This window comes from Ambystoma mexicanum, chromosome 10 (genome assembly GCF_040938575.1).
Source record: "Ambystoma mexicanum isolate Mex_15411 chromosome 10, UKY_AmexF1_1, whole genome shotgun sequence".
In the NCBI taxonomy this organism is placed as follows: domain Eukaryota; kingdom Metazoa; phylum Chordata; class Amphibia; order Caudata; family Ambystomatidae; genus Ambystoma; species Ambystoma mexicanum.
The window spans coordinates 1,195,675,941-1,195,700,227 of NC_090932.1; positions in this window are offsets into that span (position 1 = coordinate 1,195,675,941).

A 24,287-nucleotide genomic window follows, 5' to 3' on the forward strand; every position below is an offset into this window, starting at 1 on the left:
GGTAAGTATTATGGCTGTCAATCAGGCTTTCCTTCTGTGTTCCTTCTGCTCACCTTTTGTTTCTTCCTCTCTCCCCTAGGTGCAGAGATGTGGCGTCCGATGCTGACAGCCGCGATGGAGCCGGGAGATGTCTCGAGGACAGGTGAGTGAAGCGTGGCGCTGCAGCGAGCAACGCAATGCTTTTAAATGGAAGTCTTTCTTCAGGGATGCTGGCGAGAAGATTCCGGATGCAGGTAAGAAGTTTGAAATAGTCCTTGGTTTTCACCTTTCTCTTCTCTTCCTTCCTTGCAGGTCTTCCAGGTTCGAGGCGGGCGTGGCTGGAGTCCAGGAGCAGGAGCAGACACGGTGAGCGTTAAGCTGCAGGAAGCAGAACAACGCGAAGCATGAGCTGCTGTCTGGGCGTGGCTTAAATAGCCTCCAAAGAAGTCCCAGGTATGTATCCTTCCCCAACTAGGTATGTATCCTTCCCTGGCCACGCCCGAGTGAAAAAATAGTCCCTATGAAAAAATAGTCCCTTTCAGGTCTCTGGGAGGCCTGAAGCGTGCAGCATGGTCTGCATCAGGTAAGTGCACAAAACACCTCCCTTTATGAGCCTGGCGCCTATGGCGCCAGGACTGATGTCCAACATGAGCCTGGCGCCAAAGGCGCCAGGACTGAGTCCAAAGAGCCCCGATAAGGGGCCGCTGGGCTTTTACCCGAGGGCATGATGCCTGCTTCCGGGGGTGCTGGGCCTGGCCTGGTGCTCCGGGGGTAGGCATCATGACAACCTCTTCCTGCTGTTGTTCCTCCTCCGTAGTAATTCAGGCTCCTCCTTCGTTCCTCCTATTGCTCCTCTTCCTCCGGTTATTGTTCCTCCTCCTATCGTTGCTCCTCCACCCGTACCTCCGCTCTTGCCTACTGTTACGGGTCTGGTAGATTTGTCTTCTGGACCAGTGATAGTACCGTTGTTACTGATTGTACAAGATTCTTCTACTCTTTCTCTTCCAAGTGGTTCTGTTCCACTTGTAGTTGATAAGGGAGCGGAATCAAAGATTGTAACTCGCAGTACTGTGTCTAGAGAGAGAAAGCGTGATTTGACTGCATGGGCTAGACAGTGCATGGAGAAGGGTGAACAATCTGATGTTTTTGCAACACTCTCTAATCTAGAAAGGTTTCCAGAGAAAAATGTTTTTATCGAAGGACTGGGAATTCATTTATCTGTAATGTGGAACAGACTGAATGATGTAGATCTCCCACAAGGGTTGAGGGATTTTAATGTTTTAGCATATTCAAGAGATACTGCTGAGAAAGTATATGAGCACGTTGAGAGGGTTTTTTGAGTATAGAAGGAAGTTAGAAAGGTTACGGAATGAAGAAAGTGATAGTTTGAGTGCTATTTTCATACAGAAATGGTTCCTTCCTCTTTGTAAGTCGATGAGTGAGGAAACACGAATTTGCACAAAAGATGCAATTAGATGGATTTCAGACATGTCGATATCTCCCGTAGAAGTATATAACACGTATAGTCAGTATACGCCAGAAATGCAGAGGAAAGTGATACAGGTTATGGTAGAATACCTACAGGGTGAATGTATAAAAAGACAGATTTGTTGTCCCGCAGAATTATTGAATATCTACAAGAGAGCTTTTTCGCCTGACACTCCTTCAGCTGCTTTGGCGCTCGATTTATCTCTGTTGCTCAGTAAGCGTTCAGAGTTTCCTATCTCTCAGTTGACTATGAGAGAGGTTCCTCCGACGTTTGTCCCAAAAGTTGAGGTTCCAGCTAATGCTGCAGCATGTACTGCTGCTTATGACATTCCTGCACATTATATATCACAGTTTGTTCACATCCCGTTCTCGAGACAGGAAGTGAACACTATTAGACAATTCATCCCAGATATTAGAAAGAATCCAATAGGGTTCCATAAACAGATAGGATATGTCTTGCAGTCATCAGTATTTACTCTGAGCGATATAGATTTGTTTCTTTCCTGTGCTCCTACCCACTGATTTGTGGAAACAGATTAGGACAGTAAATTATGCAGCAGGGTTAGGGGACACATGGGATAATATGGTTAGACAAGATAGAGATAGACAAGTTGGCGAGAGACCGCCACAGGTAAAACTGACTTTTCCTGATAGAATAGTGACAAAACTGAAAGCCTTAATTCCTGAGAGAAGGATTGTCTGGGACAAACTCACTGCTTGTGTCCAAGAAAAGTCTTGGGTGCTACCGAATTCTTTAATTGGTTTGAACAAGTGTTTTCGGATTTCAGTGGACAAGATTTGAGCACAGAATCTGGAAAATGACTATTCATAGACAAATTTGTGCGTGGATTGCTACCTGATATCCATTTGCAAATTATGACTTCTGAGAGCGCTTGGCAAGCTAAATCTCAGTCTGAAGTGTTGCACATGACTCAGTACTATGAAAACCGAGTCAATGATGAAAAAGAGAGGATCGAAAAGAGAAAGGGAGACCTGCAAACTAAGGTTTTGTTGCAACAGATTGTCAGAGGTTCTAGAGGCGGTAGTACACAGTTTAGGGGACAGCATGTTCCACAGGGTACTGCGCCATTGGGTCCTGTACACGCGAACCAATGTGCTTATTGCAGACAAGAGGGTCATTGGCGAGCACAATGCCTGATCCTTCAGCAGAGGTCGAATAACACATTTGGTACTATGTGTAGACGATCCAGAGGCCGCACTGGGGTAGGGGGTCCTGGTAGAAGTCAGTTTTCTCAGAATCCACAGCCTTTTTCTCAAAACGGTCAGTCACCGTGTGTGGATAATAGAAACATTTTTGATCATCTTTCTACTGCACATTTCTTTGAAGACCTTCCCTTTGACGATATATATTGTTCCGCTAGGATTGCCCGAAGCAGGGTTTGCAACCAACGCCTATTCCCATTAATCAGAAAGGTCCCTATGTTGAAATGATAGTGGGAAATAGGAAACATCTATTCTTTATAGATACAGGAGCGCAGAAGTGTTCCATTGGCCATTCACAGGTTCCAAACATTCCACTGTCAGGGCAAACCAATGTTTATGTAGGGTGTTCTGGTACACCAGTGGTTAGTCCGGTTTCTTCGCCGGTACCGATTACACTCGGTCCATTCATGGATCACTGTCCGTTTCTTTTGACAATGAACTGTGGAGAGAATTTGTTGGGGTTGAATCTGTTGAAGGAATTAAATTTGGTAATTCATTGTTCTTCGGATGGAGTGCATTTGACGATTTCACCACAGCAACTTTCTGCTTCACAGTCCCTGACTAGACCTTTGCCACTGGAATTTAGTGATGTTCCGGAGTGTTTATGGGCAATTGATGACAATGATGTCAGTGTTTTACAAATTGAGCCTGTTAAAATAATTTTGAAACCTGGAGTAAAGTTGCCACGTATTACTCAGTATAAGATCTCGGTTGATGGTGAGCTAGCTTTGAAGTGTATAGTTTCCGATTTTGTACACCGTGGGGTAATTGAAGAAATTGCAGGTAGTTTGTGCAATAGTCCGATTTTGCCTGTGTATAAGAAAGGAGATAATGCAATTCCTTTTCGTTTTATCATTGATTTACGCGCTATCAATAAGATTGTTGCTCCACAATTTCCTATTGTGCCTGATGTAACAACCATATTAACTATGATCCCAGCTTCTGCTACTCATTTTAGTGTTGTAGATCTTAAGAATGCTTTCTTTAGCATTCCTATACACAAGATTAGCAGATACCTGTTCGCGTTCACCTTAGGGGGACACTCGTTTACATTCACCCGTGCGCCACAAGGACACACGGAAAGTCCGGGCATTTATAGTAGGGCTTTGAAAGAGCAGCTTGACACACTCGAGTTGCCTACCACTTGTACATTGCTTCAAAACGTAGATGATCTTCTTTTAGCTGCTGACTCAGAAAATGCCTGTAAGGAGGGCACTGTGTTGTTGCTTATTCACCTAGCAAAACATGGACACAAAGCTTCACTCAAAAAGTTTCAATATTGTCGACAGGAGGTCACCTATTTAGGCTATCTCCTGTCAAAGGAGGGAAGAAGGTTGATGCCTGAATGGATTAAAATCATTACTAGCATGTCTGTCCCGAATACACAGAAGGAAGTCAGAGCCTTAATAGGAATGGCTTCTTACTGTAGGCAGTGGATCCCGAACTTCTCACTAGTGATTAAACCAATGTTGGCTTTGACAAAGAAGGGCATTTCTTTGCCATTGCCGTGCAACTTGGAACACCAGAAAGCGTTTGATCTGCTCAAGACTGCAATGTGTTCCCCACCAGTTTTGGGCACACCAAATTATGAAAAGGCCTTCGAGCTATATGTGCATAAACGTGATGGATGTGCTTTGGCTGTATTAACGCAGGAACATGGAGGGAAGTATAGGCTGTGCAGTTACTTTTCTTCCGCCCTTCATCCTATTGCATGCGCTTTGCCAAGATGTTTGAGAGCTGTCGTTGCTGCTGCTACATCTATAAAACAGTGCAAGGGTATGGTCCTAGGCCATGCTTTAACCTTGCTGGTACCTCACTCTGTAGATGTTCTACTAAATAGAACACAAACACAACACCTCACCTCTGCACGATTAACGAGATATGAATTGATCTTGTTCGCACAGCATATAAAAGTAAAGAGGTGTTGTGTATTGAATCCAGCTGAACTATTACCTTTCCCGCAAGATACTGCTTGCAGTGACGAAGTGTCACATGACTGCCTTTACACCACAGAACAAGAGACTAAAGGCAGGATCTACCTGAAAGATACACCTTTGAACGACCCACAAGGGAAGCTGTTTTGCGATGGCTCTTGCTTCAAACTTCCGGATGGTACATCCACGGCTGCTTATGCCATCACCACACTGAGCATGATTGTGGAAACCAAAAGAATTTTGCATAACTCCACGCAGGCCGCAGAGATGATTGCATTGACTCGAGCTTGTGAACTTTCCGAAGGGCTTAGAGTAAACATATATACTGATAGTCAGTATGCTTTTGCGGTAGTTCACAACTTCGGTAAACTTTGGCAGACAAGGTTTCTTGAACTCACATGGAACAAAGATTCAATATGACTCCTTGATAGTGCGGTTACTTTCAGCACTTGCACTTCCCACTCAGTTAGCAATCATGAAATGTGCAGGGCATCAGAAAACCATAAATGAGGTAGGAAAAGGGAACGCTTTTGCTGACCAGATAGCCAAACAAACTGCTAGTGATCTCTATACAGATATGTACACTACAAGGGAAGCCACAAATGTTTGTACTATAGATGAAGGTATTGAATCTGTAAAGAATATCCAAGCCGATGCCACTTTAGAAGAAACTAAGCAATGGGCTGAGGGTTTGGCGAGGTTAGATGATGATGGGTTTTGGGTGGATAAGTTAGAGGGAAAATGGATGCTGCCAGATGCGTACATTACTAAGATGGTCGCAATGGCTCATGGGCCCACCCACATCTGTGCCAGGAAGGTTTGCAAAATGTTAGAAAATGTCTGGGTGAACGATAAAAACTCAAAAAGAGCTGAGCGTTTTGTCCAAAGTTGCATGATCTGTCTACAGCACAATATGGGGAAGGGCACATCGACACCAAGGGGTAGTTTTGGTCCACCTTCTGTCCCCTTTGAAGTTATCCACTTTGATTTTATTGAAATGGAGCGTTGTAATAATTTTAAATTTGTCTTGGTTGTTATTTGCGCCTTTAGTAAATGGGTTGAAGCCTTTCCTGTAAAAGATTACCCAGCAATGACAACGGCGAAAACCTTGCTTAAAGAATATTTTCCTAGGTTTGGTTTGCCAAGGGTCATCTGGTCGGACAATGGTCCACATTTTAACGCTGCTGTAATTCTGCAGATATGCGCGGGATTACAGATCAATAAACAGTTCCATTCGGCTAGACATGCTCAGAGTGCTGGATTGATAGAGAGACAGAATGGAATTTTGAAGAACAAACTCACTAAGACGTGTGCCGGCACCAAATTGAAATGGCCGGACGCCTTACCGATAGTGTTACTGTAAATGAACACCACCTCAAAGACTAAGACTGGGCTCTCCCCATATGAAGCGGTCATGGGTAGGCCAGCTAACATTTGGAACCTCCCAAAACCCCGGGCCCTGAGGGATATTGAACATGTACGTCTTTCTGATTGGTGTTACCGGTTAACTAAAAATCTGTATTTGATTTACCAACAGGTGTGAGAAGCCCTTCCAGCAAAATACGAGCGGCCAAGTCATAGTATCCCACCTTGGGAGTGGGTGCTCGTCAAAGCGTTCAAACTACATCCTGTCTCGCACTGCGGTGGAGAGGACCGCACCAGGTTCTCCTGGCCACACAGACGGCGATCCGAGTGGAAGGCAAGAGGCACTGCATACATGCGTCGCATGTCAAGAGGATTCCCTTCCCTTTGACACATGATACAGAAGATACAGAGAAACCTACCTTCTCTGCTCCCAACGATCACTCAGCATTGAGCAGTACTGACAGTGCTTCGGAGATACTCCCAAGCTCGCGGGGCCTGGGGAAACAGCTGCTTTATCTCCACACTCTCCCACAGATCCTTTTGCATCTCCGCCTGGTTCTGCTGCAAATTCATCACTTCCATCAGGAAGCAACGACACGTTGTTCAAAGATCACACTGAACCAGGAGTCACAAGGTACAATCTGCGTCCATGTAGTTAGACTTACTGCACGGTTCGGCTGATCCACCAGGAAAATCATCATAGGGCTTGTCTTTTGCCCTGTTTTTGCATACAATGGAAAGTCATTTGCTAGGGATAGGAAAGGACTAAGAAAACACGAAATCAGGAGATCACCAGCAAATGAACTCCGGCATTTTTCATTTTGAAGAAACAATGCCTGCTACCGCCTCCACCCGTAGGGAACACATAAGTAATTGTGTGGCCAGTATAGACAATGGACAATCGAATACATGGGGCCTCATTCCGAGTGGGGCGGTAAGGGATAACCGGCACCGGTAAGGAGACCGTTGCCGGTAATCCCTTACCGCCCTACTACGAGCTCCCTTAGCGGGTCCCTCCTTTAACGCCTTGTCTGACCATGCGTTATGGACGTGACCCGTTAAGGGAAATCAGAGCCAATAATGGTACCGCAAATTGCAGTACCGTTATTAGCTACTTCCCCCTTCCCATTGAGCCCTATGGGGGCTCCAACAGGAATGGGGAATGGTTTTTTCAATGGGGACTTACCGGTCCCACAAAGGTCGGACTACACTGGTAAGCACCCATTGAACGAGACCGGTGCCGGTACCGTTATTGGAGGCAGTCATGGTTCAAATAGCGCCATGACTACCTCCAATCTCGGAATGAGGCCCATGGTCTTTTAAAATGTATTGCTTTCTTGTAATCATGTTAACCGGTTTCGCAATAGTAATTGCTTTAGGATTTTGGTACATGGAAGAAATACTTCCGCTCGAAACGTTTTTGCCTACTGAAACTGTACCTACTGTGTCTACACCTTTCGTGCGTCTGCACACTGTATCTCCTAGAGACTCTCAGCACAGACAGAGTTACCACAATAACACACTACTGCTTATAATGAATGCAACACATGCCATTTTGAACAGGTCTAATTGCTGGGTCTGCTCTCATTTATCGCAACACAGAGACAAGGGGTTGGGCTGGTATATTCATTCTTTGCATCTTACTACTGCTTATCTAAGGGTATTCTTTGGCCGATGGAATGATAGCATCTCAGGGAACTTTGATGGAAAGAATTTGAACGAGTTTGAGAGACGAGTTTTAACACCCCTGGGATGTTCACTTTTTGCAAATAGAAGCAAACTTAATGTTGCTTCCATTAGGCCTTCTAATAAACTGTCTCGACCTTTTCAATCTCTGATCTCCTTCAAGATGGCTCCTATAGGCAATAGGGATGCCACGCCACCTTCCTATACTGTTAATCATAGCCCCAAATCAGTTTCTTTCTGCATACAGAGGAATGGTACTCAGTCAATGGGTGATTTCAAGGGTTGCACCAATGTTGCGAACTTGACCAGTGAGGACATACCTTTGTATGTAGGTGAACCTGTCTATTTCGTTTGTGGTAATGAAGCTTTCCTATGGCTACCTAGGGATTGGCAGGGAACCTGTTACATAGTGATCCTGTTGCTAGGGGTATTTATAGCTAGTACCACAGAAATCTCTAAAGCTCATCCAATGGCGATACTTCGTCACAAGTTCTGGGTGACGTAGCGAAATCTTTTGTACCTTTTTGGGGGCAAATACTAAATTCCGAGGATATTACGAGACTAGCGAGAGTATTGGAGAGAACCATCAACTGGACCACTGACATACTCTATAACATGACTCTAGAACAGAAAGCAATAAGGTTAGTGGCACTACAGAATCGAATGGCATTTGACGTCATCCTGGCTGAGCGTGGAGGAGTATGCAAAGTAGTGGGGTCCGCTTGTTGCGTTTTCGTACCGGATTCCTCCCCAACCATCTTTGAGGCTATACAAAATCTGCACGTCCTTACTTCAGAAGTGCACGTTCCCGAGGGAAATTGGGATCTTAGTGCTTGGTTTTGGGACTTCTTACAATCTTGGGGATGGAAGCTACTTTCAGTCTTACTAATTATTCTAGGGGTTCTGTTGTTTTGCTGTTGCTGTATACAATGTCTTCCTGTCATATGTTCAATGTTAGAGGGATCTTGTGCACAGACTATGGGAACGTTAGGACAAAAGATACGCGCACCGGAAGGAATTCCCAATGAATTTGTGTTGAAAGAAATTTTTATTACAGACGTTATGGCGATTGATATCTTTGATGATTGTGATTCAGGTTGTATGGACATTGAGACGTGAAGGTACTCGTAAAGTGACTAGTTGTAGTTTAGCGCTTGGCTTAGGCCAAAAGGAGGGTTTGTTAAACGGGAAATCATGTTGTGCCTCCTTCTGATATATACTGGCCTAAGCCTAGTCGCTCTGCGAAGAAAACCGCGTTGCAAAGTTCCGACTGTGGATCGACTTCGCCGACATTTTAGAATTGTCTGCCATTTTGATTTCTATTCATATATGATTCTCTGTTCTAAAATGGTAGACTGTGTTTAACTTGCAAACCGAGCCTTCCCGAACTTTAAATCTTGTTAATAGTTAGACTGTCTGAGGGCCGAATGTTAGACTAGGTAATGATACCTTGCCCGAGCATGACTTGTGGTCATAGGATTGTCTGCACAAACAAGCCTCATCCACGAACACACACCGAGGACAATGCACTGCAAATGTCAAGCGTGGACACTGGCAGAACTACATTGTAAAGGGATATGTACTAAGGCTCACTGTTAAATCCAAGAATACACTTTGCCATTGTAACTTGTTGGAAACGCAAACGTATGTAATCCATGTGCATATTATTGTATGAGCTATGTGTGAACTCGGCACAAACTCTAGACCGCAGATTATTAACCTGTAGAGAGGCTGGACAATATTGCAGGATATGTATAAATAATGCAAATGTTTAGATGTCCAGTACCTCTCGCTCCTCACTCTGACGGGCTGGTACTCATTGCGGGGTGTCGAGAGCCAGATAGCTATCTGTATCAGATCTGTGTTTCTTTGTAACTGTGCAGTATTAAAGATCTGTGAATCTTTATAGCCTGTGTTTGGTGTATTTCCTTTTGTGGTACTCAGCCTCGATATTTCCTTGCTTTTACAGACCCTCCATGTCCAACTTGGGTCCTTCCTCTCCACTATCTCTATCTCTACCGTTGATGTTCTGCAGGGGTCTAGCCTTTCTCCTTGGCTGCTCAACCAATACCTGGCACTTCTTGCCCACCTCATTGCCGTTCTCTGCCCCAACATTCAGTGCTATGACACTCAGCTCATGCTCCCTTCAGCCACCTCTTCTCCTTCTCTCATCTCTGACTGTCTGCTATCCAGGAGTGGTGTGCCGCCAATGATCTCTGCCATAATGCCAGTAAGACTGAGATTCTCCTCATCAGCACACAACTCACTCCTTTCCTGTCATTCTCTGGCTGGCCTCTCTTGGACCTCTTCCTGCTCCCACCTGTAAGGCTAAAAACCTCGGGGTCATCTTCGACTCCACACTCTCCTTCTCTCCTCACATCTCTGATGTCTCTAAGAAGTCACCCTACCAGCTGCACCTCCTCAGAGGTATTCTTCCTTTCTTGTCCTTCCCCAGAAGCTCACTGTCTCCAGAGCTCTGGTTCTCCCTAGGCTGGACTACTGCAACAGCCTCTTTGTAAATCTGCCTGCCTCTACTTTCCATCCTCTGCAACTCATCCAAAACACGACTGAAACTCTTGTCCTTGGCCTCAAGCCCAGAGATCGTATCTCTCCAGGACTGAAATCTCTGCACTGGCTCCCAGTGGTGGCAAGGATTCAGTTCAAAACCCTCTGCATTGTCCACAAGGCCTTCTGGGGCATCCATACCTTCAACTCTCTCTTCCTAAATATCTTCCTTCTCGAGCTCTTCACTTATCCGCCTCGAACTCCCTCAGGGTCAGTCGCTTCTCCAAGCAACACGTTGGTGGTAGATCTCTTTCTTCGGCTAGGGTTTCCCTCTGGAACAGCCTCCCTGCCTCTCTGACAATTGAGGAGAACCATCTCTGGTTCCGGAAGCACCTCAAGACCATCCTCTTTGCTTCTGCTTTCTCTCCTCCTCTCTCCTCTCCCCTGCTGACCTCCTGGCTGAAACTGTACTGGTTACCCGCTGATCTCAGGCACAGGTCCCATCCCTGCCAGTTGCACACCTGCAGTGCCCCCCTGGCAAACCCTGCACTCTGGGGCTGTTTCAGTATCCCTACAGCCCCCGACCAGCATTTGACGCCTGATGTCTGCACTTACCCTTGCACCTGCCACCAGCTGGCTGCACATCTTATTTATTGTTCTTATTTATTGTTTTTATTTATTACTGTTATCCTATGTACTGCACTTCCCCTCCTCCCTTCCCCGTCACACTTTTCCCCTTCCCCCTCCTCTGTTCACCTTCCTTGCCTCGTCGCGCCTTGAAACACTTGTGCATGGGTGCATTATAAATGCCATATCATATCATCAATTGATATACAATCCCCACCCACCCTCAATCCTGCTTACACATGCTTACAGCCAATATCTAGGATCTTCCTAAACATACAAAAGCAGACCCATAACATCTCCCAACCCCCACCCCTTGGTACAGCCCTAGTCTCTGCCTTAGTCAGATTGCCAAATCTGGCACACCTCAACCATTACTCCTTGTCATTATAGTTTTATTTGCCTTGATATTACACAAGAAGTATGTTCATATTTATCAGGACATCCTCTATGCTTATAAATTAACTTTCCAGCTCCCTAGGACTATCTAGTCAGAGTCTTCATTCTGACAGCTTGGAACCCCCTGGGGCACCCCGCCTTAGGACAATGTATCACTTAGCTGTGATCAGTGCTAAACCAATAAACAGCTTCTCATATCTCGAACACACAATGGCAACTCACGTCCACAATAATGCCAGCTTATGATCCCTGTCTAAATGTCAGCCGAAAACCTTGTTCAACTCAGTAAATATTCCCATATGGCAAGCCTGTAGTATGGGACAAGACCAAAGTAAGTGCCTGACGATGCCCCTTCGGGTTTAATATTTGAAACATCATGTCTCTTCCTTATGTCCAATTATTGTCATCCTATTGAAGGAGTAGAATAGTCTGTGTAATATTTGAAACTGAATCAGACACATCCTGCATTATTTGATGTTGCCTATTGAGCACCTAATGCCTCCACCCAGCCTCAAATCGCGTTATAAGTAACATATCATATCATAACCTATCATATCTTCAAATGTTCCTTGATCTATCCCTCACTACCCTCTTAAACTAGCCCAGGGGTCTATGGTGTTGTTTACAGTGCCTCTATATAATGTCGAGACGGGTTTGTTAGGGACCTCTGGCTCCATCGCCCAACCTTCCAGTGGGGAGGCCTCTGCTAAATTGTAATTTCCTTTTAATTGTGGGTGGGGGCAGAGAAGAGCATGCCTGTACTGCGGATATTGATAGAAATGCGAATTCCCACGTTGACTACCTCTCATAGTTTCATAAATGACTTCCGCTGTCAATCCCTGAGCAAATCCCCTGTCTTCATTTTCCCTAGGTGTGCATACTTCTTTCTAAAGGAAACCACAGTCAGTCAAGGAGTCATTGCTCTACAGGGGTATTTTTTAGAGTGTAATCCTGCCTCCCCCCATTTCTTATCTATAGCTCATGACATGTCTACAACACTAGCCTACCCATCAGGGGAGTATACGCCTATTCCTCCTGCTGTCTGAATCTGAACTGGAACCTGCCATCCTATACGTTTGCTCTCCAGTATTATTTCTGCATCCCCTTTTTGCAAATATCCAGTCATTGGTCATCATGAAATTGTGAGGCTCAAAAGTACCTTTGGAGGTCTGGCAGTCGCAGGCCCCCTTCACATGTGGGTCTGCAATGTTCCTTCAGGGCCCGCATAGAGATTTCACTGTCCAAAAGCTACCTGCAAACCCCTTACACTTACACCCACCTTCTGATAATTTTGCTTTCGGAATTTTGTAGGGTGTGTTTTGTAGAATTTGCAAAAAACATGGAAAGCGGATCATTTTAAATATCGCCACCCTACCTAAAAAGGGGAGAGGCAGCCACAATCAGTGCTGGACATTCATCAGGAACGTATTCATTTGAGGGTGCCAGTTCAAAACAAGCAGTACACACTGTGAACCCCAAGGTACTTGAATGAAAACAATTCCATCTTAAGTGTGCAGTTGTACAGGTCAGTGGAAGCCCCTCCCATCATTGCATGGCAAGCAGATTTGTCCCACTTGACCCTAAGTCCGCTGTGATCCCAAATTCTTTAATTGTGCCCATTGTACTCAGAATAGAAAGGGCTGGGTTGCTCAAGTATAATAAGAGATCATGCCTGTATAGGGGTGCACCGTCTTTGGGCCCTATCGGCCAGCACAATGTCACCAGTTTCGTGTCACTTATAATCCGTTGCACTAGAGGCACTTCTACCAATGTGGAGAGAAGTGGTCGAGGAAATTGCCATACCTTGTTCCTTTGCTAAGGAAAACATCCACAGATATTCACCCATTTACTAATACTCGGTCTAGTGGGGCTGCATGAAATAACCAGATGCAGTTCAGGACACTTGGTCCAAAGCCCATCCTTTCCATCACAGCCCAGAGAAATGCCCATTAGACTGAATCAAAGGCTTTTACTGAGTCTGGTGAAAACAGTACCTGCAGTTGACCAGTCAATGCCCTTCAAAAAACCAGCGAGCCAAAGAGCCACCTCAAGCATATTTGTGTACAACTGTCAGGAATAAAGCCAAACACGTAACCGTTCAGCTCCCAGTCCCTACCATACCATGGGCCTCATTACGGCTTTGGCAGTAGCCATGCCCTTAATAAGGGCATGGCTGCCACCAAAACCGGGTCCGGGTTCCCTGAATGGGGATTTACCGGGCCATTCCGAGTTTGGAGGGCCCGGTAATTCCTCCTTCAGGGAACCCGGGCCTGGACCTTCCCCATTCCCATTTGAGCCCCGATAGGGCTCAATGGGAATGGGTGCAGGGAGCTAACAACGGGCCGATTACGACCGGTCAGTTGTTAGCTCCCTGGTCCCCTCGCGGGACCCGGTAAGGATGCCTGGTAAAACCAGACATCCACATCGGGTCCCGCGAGGGGGCCTCGTAATGAGGTGGAATGGGTTTAACGGGTCCGCATCCATTAGCGGCACCTGTTAACCCATTCTGCCAATGTTATAATGAGGCCCCATGTGTTTTCAACACCTATTCAGTTTCTGTCTTAACCACAGGTACCATCCCTCACCACCACCACCATCTATCAGCCACCAGAGCTCTGTATTGTCTGGTTTTCAGTAGAAGTGCATCATGGGCCCTGTAATTGAATGACTAACCTATTGTGATGCTCATGTGGAGTCAGGTGGGTGAGGTATTGCCAGCCCTCTGTGTACTCTCTCTACTGGGAATAGCAACCACAGGCCTTTTTTTCCAGATGGGTTGCCAGCCATTTCTCCAGGAACACTTGCATGGAGCCTCCTTCTATTAGTTCTGGCAGTCTGAGAACCCTCATTATACATATGATTGCTTTGCCCCATAGAAGACCCAGCTCCACTGTCCGGGGTAGACGATAAATATATATACACAAAGGAGATCAGGTATGAAACCTTAGATAGTTGGAATGCTCATCTGTCTAAAAAAGGATGACCAATAATCACCCATACCTTTAAGTCCTGACAAAATGGACTAGGATTATAACACAGAACTTTTTTGACATTAAATCTTTTTAATTTTTATATTCAATACTCAATAAAACATTGTTGCACCAACTTGTTATAAAACTTTCCTGTAACCCAAGATTTATGACCCACATGGTGGGTATAACACCAATCTAATGGGAACATATACCACAAAACTTCTTTACAACATTAAAAATGTAACATACACATAACATCTAACATCCGCTAGACATTTAAACAATGTGTCGAGTATCAACATATCCCGACATGTTTCAGTTCTTCAGGCTTTTAAATGCTAGTACTTTCTTCAGGGGAGAACCATATTTCATAGGTTTTCGCCACCATGTAATCCTGAGTCAACAAGAAAGATAATCCACGTGCGGAGTCACCTACAAATGGCACCCAAAACAATGAATATCAGACAGTGAGCCAAAAGGTTATCAATAACAAAAAGCCCATCTGGGCATCACAACATTTGCCCAAAACAAGCTCACCAAGGAAGGCCAAAAACTTGGTCTTCCCCTTCGAACTACAAACTGCTGTACCTCTTTGAATGATGGTCAGTAGCGTCGGGGACACAGTCCCATGAAGTAGGGACAAAACTTCTTAAATCAAGTTTTTCTTCAGTAAATGGGCACTTCAAGTCGCCCTACTGGATCTACAACCTGCATTGTGAGTAAAAACAAACATCACACACTTGGACTGTCACCGCTATATCTACTAGTACCACACACCAGTAAGGAGAAACTACCACAAGTGATGCTATAATGCCACCTTGACAAAAATGTGACTCCACACGTTTACACCAAATCAGGAGAAACACCCAAGTGTATTTCATCACCCCTAAAGTATACACATATGTTACCTCTGGTAGGCTATATTGCTGGGACCCGTTCACAAAATCACCATATACGGCACCACAAATGGAAAGCAACACCGCATAAGTACTGCACATGGAGAGAAAGAGAAACAGAGACTCGGAAAAAAGTCACCCTATGTCCACATTATGAGAAAGAATTGAGAAAAAATCGTCCAAAACTAAAAAGTAATAGTAGTCTCAGGAGTCAGAAAACTTAAGCATCTTACCTATGGCGGATGCCGTCAAATTACTTCAAACCGTAGACCCCGTACAACACCGAGCCTCCGTCCTGGTAGCACAGCAGACTCACTCTACCAGCGTGATGTATCACGTGACTAAAGTTCGTGAAAGCACGTTAAGTAAAGATACGAAGGAGTATAGACATAGAAAATGGACTAACTAATGCTTAATGCACCAGCTGGTGGTACAGAAAAGGGACTAAAAACGCCCGCACAGTTATTGGCCACGGTTATTGGCCACGGTGAAAGCCTTAAATGCCTGCAGCGAAGCCCAACAATAATCTTCTGCATCGTAGTACCAACAAATAATAAAGTGCGGCAAAGGGCGTGTGCATCAAGGAGGATAAATACGAGGATTACTGTAATTACGGCAGGACCCTCAAATGGACTGTAAAAGTACCCAAAATCACAAAACAAGTTTCAAGAAAGTTTAAAGGGGTCACCACGACCCACACGAAAACCCAATTACAGGGATGTCAAAGCAAGGCTCAATCCTGCGTGGGACATTCTGCCGGTTCTGATCACATGGCAGAAAAACAGAGGTATAAGGATAGAGACATATCAAGGCATGTATTTAATACAAAGGTTCTAGCATCAAATCAGCAGCTACAGATGTCAACAACCCATGGAAGTTAGAAAAAGGTTTAAAATAACATGCAAAGTGGATGTTTTTCTTTGGTAGCTAAGCAAGGGAGAAAAAAAGGGAGAAAAAAACAGATTAACATAGACATATATGTTGACGTATAACACCATATGTTAGATTATTCATATATATCACAGATGTACATGATGCCATTCCACCTCTTCGTTGAGCCCTTTAATATGGCTCTTACATATAAATATCATCTTCTGTTCAAAGGTGGAGAGTCTCCTATCTGTCTCCTGTTTATTGGAACCATGGATTTTTTAAAGAATAACCCTACTCAGGTCCTCGTGCGTATGTCCCTTCTCTATAAAATGTTTCACCATCGGAGCTGCAATAACTTTATTTTTAATGCAGCTTCGTTGTTCTGTCATTCTATTCTTGCACCTTCTATTGGTTTTCCCAATATACTGCAACTTGCATGGACAAGTAATCAAATAGACAACATTGTCAGAATTACAATTTGTCATTTCATTGAGAAACCATATTTTCAATGAATTCAACTGGATTTGTTTGGTCTCTGTTGTATATTTGCACATCAAACAATTACCACACGGAAAATGTCCTTTCACAGTGGGTAGGCCCCACAGAGTCGTTTGTCTAGGTTCCACAGTATGCTTGATGGTTATGTCATTTCTGATAAGCATATTTCTTATGTTCTCGCTTTTCTTAAAAGCTATAATCGGCGGGGGGAAGACCCGTCTCTGTAGACTTTATTCCATGCTTTTTTGTTGATACTCTTAATCTTATACGACAGATTAGAAAAGGTGTTAACAAACACAATGTTGTCTTTTTTGTCATTTACTTTCTTTTCCAAAAGAGCTTCACGGTTGTTATTGAATGCTCTCTTGGAAGATTGTTTGCCCAGTTTCGCCGGATATCCCTTATTCAGGAGTTTATTGGATAATTTGGAGGCACTGTCACTAAAATCCTCTTTCCTGCTGCTGTTCCTTTTTAGTCTCAGGAATTGGCCAAAGGGAAGGTTGGCCTTTATGTGGTTGGCATGATGACTGTTAAAGTGCAGAAGTGCATTTTTATCTGTACCTTTACTGTAAGGTTTAACCTTTAACACTCCACCATGATGGAAAATCGTGATGTCCAGAAAATTAATCGAGTCTTCATTAATTTCACGTGTGAATTTAAGAAAGGGATCACATGAATTGAGCCAATCAACAAAAAAGCCAGCCTATTCCTTGGTTCCTTGCCACAGTACAAAGATATCATCTATATATCGATACCACTTTGAAACATTAGCTTTGAAATGGTTATTATCTGAATACACAAACCTTTTCTCAAAATATTCGACATATAGATTTGTTAAATTGGGTGCCATAGCGGCACCCATAGCCGTGCCTTCCATCTGTTTGTAAAAGTCGCCTTGAAATTGAAAGAAATGTTTTTTGAGGGCAAACTCGGCACACCATAGGATGAAGCTATTGCTCACTGGGTGTCCATCTGCTCTGTTAACTAGAATCTCTTCAATGACATCTAATGTGGCTCTTTGCGGAATTACAGTACACAAAGACTGGATATCAAGACTGATCAATAGAGTATCCCCTCTAATGAAAGGCAGATTTTCTATCTTGTTGATCACCGCAGTAGTATCCCCGAGGTAACTATCCATCTTCAAAACAAAGAGTCTCAAATAGAAATACACAAATTTGGAAAGTGATTCAAGTATTGAACTGACTCCCGACACTATGGGTCTACCAGGGGTATTCACCAAACCTTTGTGAATTTTAGGCAGAATGTAAAAAACAGGCACTCTTCCTTGCTCGCGGATGAGGTAATCATGTTCTTGTTTACTGATCATTTCCATTTCCAAAGCCCTTGAAACTTTCAATTTTATAATTTCCACCATTTCATTGGATGGATCCTTAGTAATGCGGCAATAGCTTGTTTCATCACTCAAAAGTCTCAAACATTCTTTTACATAATCAGAACGATTAAGAAGTACAATAGCTCCCCCTTTATCTGCTTGCCTTACAATAATGTCATGATCTTTGGCTAGCTTAGATATAACAGTACGTTGTAAAATACTGAAATTCGAATGATGGGGGATTCCTTGTTGTTCCAGCTTGTACAGGTCTGACAGTACCTGTTTTTCAAACACAAGAGACTCAGCCGTATAGCTAGATGATGGGGCACAGAAAGTGGATTTGTTCCTCAAACCAGTATGATTAAGATTGGTATACTCATTACCTGAGTCAAAAAATTCATTAAGATGTAATTTACGCATGAAAACCTGAAATTCAGACCTGAATTCAAAAGGGTTGTGATATTTTGTGGTAACAAAATTCAAACCCATGTTAAGTGTTTTTTCTTCGTTATAGCTAAGAGAGTAGTTGGAAAGATTAACTACCACTGATTCCTGGCTTTTCTGCGGGTTTGTATTTGGTTGCCCCAGTCCCCACATCCGGGACCTTGCCCTAAAAAAGGACGTCCTTGTCTTTGACGATTAGGGAAACGCTGTCCTCTACCTCTTCCTGGGCCTGATTGGTTGGCTAAAATACCAGACCCTGTACTATCGTCATCGCTAGAGCTATATGAGGTATTACGAAAATGCACCCTTTCCTTATTGGAATTATTTGATCCCTGAGAAAAATTGGCACATTTATAGCCTTCAACTGTGTAGGGAAAGATTCTCTCATGGCTGTAATTTTGCAGATCCTTTTTCATTCTTTTTACCTTTTCCAAGGTTGTATCATTCTTAAAATCTACAAGTTCTTTCATATGTTGTTCTAGTTTGGTTTTGAAGGTTTCCAGATCTAGATCTTTTTTAACAGTTTCTTGCAGATTAGTGATGTCAATTACTATCTGTTTTGAAACCTCAGTAGCTGTATCAATGACCAACACCAGCCAATCTCGGCCACATTTATTAGCAATGTAGCTCCATTTCACTTTAAATTCCAGATTGTCTAGAAAAAGTCTGGGCTCATTTCTGACAATGAGTCCTTGTGGTAGAGCTTGATTTTTTTAATACTCTAACATTATAGCACTATGTAATTTGGTGCGAACAAGAGGGTCCTGAGTTGTGAAAGTTGGTCCGATTGATCATTATTTTTTCCTAATGTATCATCCCCACTCTCAGATAAAATGGATAAGGAGTCTAATAATTTTTTCACGTGTTCCTCACTATATGTAAGACATTTCTCCGAGGATTCTGCCATAATGGCAAAGTGAAAAATATATATACAAACCCAAAGGGTTTGAAACACCAAGTAAATTTAGATACTAACACACAGTGAGAACAACCAACACAATGCAGTGTACAAGAACCAGAAAATTACAAATCTTCGAGACTACCACAAGCCTCTCAACAATTCATTATACATAAGATTGCTTTGCCCGTAGGGGACCTAGCTCCACTGTCCGGGGTAGATGATAAATATGTATAGACAAAGGAGATCAGGTATGAAACCTTAGATAGTTGGAATGCTCATCTGTCAGAAAAAGGATGACCAATAATCACCCATACCTTTAAGTCCTGACAAAATGGACTAGGATTATAACACAGAATTTTTTTGACATTAAATCTTTTTAATTTTTATATTCAATACTCAATAAAACATTGTTGTACCAACTTGTTATAAAACTTTCCTGTAACCCAAGATTTATGACCCACATGGTGGGTATAACACCAATCTAATGGGAACATATATCACAAAACTTCTTTACAACATTAATTATTTCACATACACATAACATTTAACATCCGCTAGACATTTAAACAATGTGCCCATTATCAACATATCCTGACATGTTTCAGTTCTTCAGGCTTTTAAATGCTAGAACTTTCTTCAGGGGAGAACCATATTTCATAAGTTTTCACCACCATGTGATCCTGAGTCAACAAGAAAGATAATCCATGCGAGGAGTCACCTACAAATGACACCCAAAACAACGAATATCAGACAGTGAGCCAAAAGGTTATCAATAACAAAAAGCCCATCTGGGCATCACATCATTTGCCCAAAACAAGCTCACCATGGAAGGCCAAAAACGTGGTCTTCCTCTTCGAACTACAAACTGCTGTACCTCTGTGAATGATGGTCAGTAGCGTCGGGGACACAGTCCCATGAAGTAGCGACAAAACTTCTTAAATCAAGTTTTTCTTCAGTAAATGGGCACTTCAAGTTGCCCTACTGGATCTACAACCTGCATTGTGAGTGAAAACAAACATCACAAACTTGGACTGTCACCGCTATATCTACTAGTACCACACACCAGTAAGGAGAAAGCACCCCAAGTGATGCTATAATGCCACCTTGACAAAAATGTGACTCCACACGTTTACACCAAATCAGGAGAAACACCCAAGTGTATTCCATCACCTCTAAAGTATACACATATGTTACCTCTGTTAGGCTATATTGCTGGGACCCGTTCACAAAATCACCATATACGGCACCACAAATGGAAAGCAACACCGCATAAGTACTGCACATGAAGAGAAAGAGAAACGGAGACACAGAAAAAAGTCACCCTATCTCCACATTACGAGAAAAAATCGAGAAAAAATCGTCCAAAACTAAAAAGTAATAGTAGTCTCAGGAGTCAGAAAACGTAAGCATCTTACCTATGGCGGATGCCGTCAAATTACTTCAAACCGTAGAACCCGTACAACGCCCAGCCTCCGTCCTGGTAGCACAGCAGACTCACTCTACCAGCGTGATGTATCAGGTGACTAAAGTTCGTGAAAGCACGTTACGTAAAGATACGAAGGAGTATAGACATAGAAAATGGACTAACTAATGCTTAATGCAACAGCTGGCGGTACAGAAAAGGGACTAAAAATGCCCACACAGTTATTGGCCACGGTTATTGGCCACGGTGAAAAGCGAGAACATAAGAAATATGCTTATCAGAAATGACATAACCATCAAGCATACTGTGGAACGTAGACAAACGACTCTGTGGGGCCTACCCACTGTGAAAGGACATTTTCCATGTGGTAATTGTTTGATGTGCAAATATACAACAGAGACCAAACAAATCCAGTTGAATTCATCGAAAATATGGTTTCTCAATGAAATGACAGATTGTAATTCTGACAATGTTGTGTATTTGATTACTTGGCAATGCAAGTTGCAGTATATTGGGAAAACCAATAGAAGGTGCAAGAATAGAATGACAGAACATCGAAGCTGCATTAAAAATAAAGTTATTGCAGCTCCGATGGTGAAACATTTTATAGAGAAGGGACATACTCACGAGGACCTGAGTTGGGTTATTCTTTAAAAAATCCATGGTTCCAATAAACAGGAGACAGATAGGAGACTCTCCACCTTTGAACAGAAGATGCTATTTATATGTAAGAGCCATATTAAAGGGCTCAACGAAGAGGTGGAATGGCATCATGTACATCTGTGATATATATGAATAATCTAACATATCGTGTTATACGTCAACATATATGTCTATGTTAATCTGTTTTTTTCTCCTTTTTTTTCTCCCTTGCTTAGCTACCAAAGAAAAACATCCACTTTGCATGTTATTTTAAACTTTTTTGTAACTTCCATGGGTTGTTGACATCTGTAGCTGGTGATTTGATGCTAGAACCTTTTTATTAAATACATGCCTTGATATGTCTCTATCCTTATACCTCTGTTTTCCTGCCATGTGATCAGAACTGGCAGAATGTCCCACGCAGGATTGTGCCTTGCTTTGACATCCCTGTAATTGGGTTTTCGTGTGGGTCGTGGTGACCCCTTTAAACTTTCTTGAAACTTGTTTTGTGATTTTGGGTACTTTTACAGTCCATCTGAGGGTCCTCCTGTAATTACAGTAATCCTCGTATTTACCCTCCTGCGTTTTGACGCACACGCCCCTTGCCGCACTTTATTATTTGTTGGTACTACGATGCAGAAGATTATTGTTGGGCTTCGCTGCAGGCATTTAAGGCTTTCACCGTGGCCAATAACCGTGGCCAATAACTGTGCAGGCGTTTTAAGTCCCTTTTCTGTACCGCCAGCTGTTGCATTAAGCATCAGTTAGTCCATTTTCTATGTCTATACTCCTTTGTATCTTTACGTAACGTGCTTTCACAAACTTTAGTCACGTGACACATCACGCTGGTAGAGTGAGTCTGCTTGCTACCAGGACAGAGGCTGGGCATTGTACGGGGTCTACGGTTTGAAGTAATTTGACGGCATCCGCCACAGGTAAGATGCTTACGTTTTCTGACTCCTGAGACTACTATTACTTTTTAGTTTTGGACGATTTTTTCTTGATTTTTTCTCGTAATGTGGACATAGGGTGACTTTTTTCCGTTTCTCTGTTTCTGTTTCTCTCCATGTGCAGTACTTATGCGGTGTTGCTTTCCATTTGTGGTGCCGTGTATGGTGATTTTGTGAACGGGTCCCAGCAATATAGCCTAACAGAGGTAACATATGTGTATACTTTAGGGGTGATGGAATACACTTGGGTGTTTCTCCTGATTTGGTGTAAATGTGTGGAGTCACATTTTTGTCAAGGTGGCATTATAGCATCACTTGGGGTGGTTTCTGCTTACTGGTGTGTGGTACTGGTAGATATAGCGGTGACATTCCAAGTGTGTGATGTTTGTTTTCGCTCACAATACAGGTTGTAGATCCAGTAGGGCGACCTGAGGTGTCCATTTACTGAAGAAAACCTTGATTTAAGAAGTTTTGTCGCTACTTCATGGGACTGTGTCCCCAACGCTACTGACCATCATTCAAAGAGGTACAGCAGTTTGTAGTTCGAAGAGGAAGACCACGTTTTTGGCCTTCCTTGGTGAGTTTGTTTTGGGCAAATGTTGTGATGCCCAGATGAGCTTTTTGTTATTGATAACCTTTTGGCTCACTGTCTGATATTCGTTGTTTTGGGTGTCATTTGTAGGTGACTCCTCGCGTGGATTATCTTTCTTGTTGACTCAGGATCACATGGTGGTGAAAACTTATGAAATATGGTTCTCCCCTGAAGAAAGTTCTAGCATTTAAAAGCCTGAAGAACTGAAACATGTCGGGATATGTTGATAATCGACACATTGTTTAAATGTCTAGCGGATGTTAAATGTTATGTGTATGTGAAATTGTTAATGTTGTAAAGAGGTTTTGTGGTATACGTTCCCATTAGATTGGTGTTATACCCACTATGTGGGTCATAAATCTTGGGTTACAGAAAAGTTTTATAACAAGTTGGTACAACAATGTTTTATTGAGTATTGAATATAAAAATTAAAAAAATGTAATGTCAAAAAAGTTCTGTGTTATAATCCTAGTCCATTTTGTCAGGACTTAAAGGTATGGGTGATTATTGGTCATCCTTTTTCAGACAGATGAGCATTCCAACTATCTAAGGTTTCATACCTGATCTCCTTTGTGTATACATATATAGTCTGACAACCCTAACATTGACCTGTCTGGATCAGCCCTCTGCATCTTCTGTCCTGTCCGACTGTATCCATCCCAGCTCGTTCACTTGCCCTTCCAGCGCTCCCACCATGTCCTCCAATGTGGAAATGTGTTTGTCTGCTTGACATCCTATCAGAGGATGTCATGAAATTTGCTCAGAGGAGTGAGAAGACCTTAGGAATGCCATGCAGTTCCTAAGCTCCTTCATGAACTGTGCCAAGGTCAGTTCCTTAGCGCTTTCCTGCAGTGGATTGCTCAGCCTTACTTTTCTCTAACTTGACCATTCCCTGCGTGAATCATGGACTTTAGCCACCACTGAAGAATTATGCATTTTATTAACTTGCTCATTTCAGGTGTCTCCGTTCAGAGCCTCACACACAAGGCACACAAGAGCATAAGGGCCTTCCTCTTCAGTCCTTTGTTTGGCCCTCATAATTAGGGTGTGCTTCCCCTGTTCCTCTCCAGATAATGCAACAATCAGTTCAAGCCTTCAACCCAGGAAACCAGTCTCCTGTATGCCATCACCTCTCCCCAATGGATCTCTCAGGTGCACATGGCAGATACATTGAGTTCATTCATGAACAGGGAGGGTGGCCACTCAGGTTGGCACTATATTTTCTGCTTTTGGATCATATTTATTTATTTGCATTTTTTTAAAGCGCTCACACAACCCGGGGGCATCGAGGCGCTGTTACAGGTATATGTCTCTTAGTTGTGCATTTATAACGTGCTTAATACCCAGAGGTTTCTGAGCGCAGAGCCGGGGATCAAACCTGTGTTGCTTCGTTTTGTCTTGTTTCCAAGGCGTGCACGTTGCCGCTGAGCTATCCTCCCGGGACGTTCTTTGTGGTGTGGGCTGCTGTTGCAGAGGCAAGATTTTCTCCAGAAATGGCTATTTTGGGTCATTTCCATGTTTATGCCTGCCACTATTTGCCAGATCCCAAGAGGTAA